Here is a 1,282-nt window from a genome sequence, read left to right on the forward strand (position 1 = left end):
TACTAATTTTGCTTCAGTATTTTACATCGGACATTAAAAGGCGAACTAACAAAAAATCCAAAATCCCCCCCTCAAAAAAACTGCACATGCCTATGAAACACAAAAATGTTGAATGCACATACAGTATAATGCCTAAACATGTTAAGTGCACATGAATCCCCAAAACACCTGAAACTAATACTTGTTCCTGCTGTGATGCCCAATGTTCCCCTAAAATGCTCCACAAGCCAATAAAGGTTACAAATGCAACATGCCCAAAACAGTACGTGTCTGATGCTCAGTGATGCTGAATGATGAAAAATGATGCTGCAAGCGCCAATAATGCTATAAAATGTTGCCTAGGTAGTCAGAAAGTTGGATTCTATACACATCTTCTGTGTTTACCTGAGGAAAAGGGCGTGTGTGCTTATGTCCTGCCACCCCGCACCGGGACGTGTCGCACATACAGTCACAACGGGATGACACTTGTAAAAAGGTTTTATTTGACGTAAACCATTTTTTTTTCCATCAGAAATATGACACAGTCACTGTAATCAGAGTTATGATTCAAAATTAACACATTAACTTCTTACTCCGAGACATTTTACCTCATATAACCTGACATGGATTTAAAAAAGAAGTGCGAGTGTGAAGCAAATGTTTCTGTAGTACTAATTTTGTAAGCACCACCGTGACAGAAATATTACATTTTGAGAATGTGGAAAATGATTGTAGCCTCGTACCCGGTCGAGATCTTTAAAAACTTAAAAGTAGCCTATGACTATCTCGCGGTGATTAGGGAATTAATTAACAAGTCGTACAGCAGTATTTACATATAAACAACAGACAGCACATTTCAGCGTGTTTATAAACCAAACATGTCTTACTTACATGAAGAAGGCAGAAAAGCGCATGTATGATCAGGCGAATATGGACGGCGGTATCATTATACAGTCTCTATGACCTACTTTCCTCTTGGTCTAATAACTACAAGACCACTAACCTACTTATTGAGCCAATGGCATTACAGTGTAGACTAAGCGGTGACTCCTTTGTCCAATCAGAAAACGCTTTACGTATCTAACAGCCAATCAGAAAACACGGGGAATAAGCGTAGCCAATAGAAATTTGCCGAAATATTTGCAGCTTTATAAACAGCTACCTCGTTTGTATGTCAGGCAAATTATTATTAATTATGTTAAACAAACACTAAGGGCTCTTAGGGTCAGGCGTGCGGTTATGGTTTTACAGTTCACACGTGAAACGTATATTTAGGAGATTAATGTGTGTCATTCCACAAAAA

At 38.4% G+C, this 1,282-nt stretch overlaps 1 protein-coding gene across 3 annotated transcripts in view; it reads right to left on the minus strand.

Moving 5' to 3' along the window:
* LOC107686804 (aryl hydrocarbon receptor nuclear translocator-like protein 1) overlaps window positions 1–958 on the minus strand; it is a 35,655-nt gene extending 34,697 nt beyond the window's left edge. For 2 of the 3 annotated variants that reach the window (XM_016483922.1, XM_016483921.1), the window contains exon 1: window positions 871–958. The gene's annotated coding sequence lies outside the window, so the exon portion shown is untranslated. Of the gene's footprint in view, window positions 1–384; window positions 453–870 lie in introns of those variants that run through there. The other variant, XM_016483923.1, reaches the window with a different exon arrangement.
* Between the last annotated feature and the right edge of the window lie 324 nt (window positions 959–1,282).

This window comes from Sinocyclocheilus anshuiensis, unplaced genomic scaffold (genome assembly GCF_001515605.1).
Source record: "Sinocyclocheilus anshuiensis isolate Anshui unplaced genomic scaffold, SAMN03320099.WGS_v1.1 scaffold773, whole genome shotgun sequence".
Lineage (NCBI taxonomy): Eukaryota > Metazoa > Chordata > Actinopteri > Cypriniformes > Cyprinidae > Sinocyclocheilus > Sinocyclocheilus anshuiensis.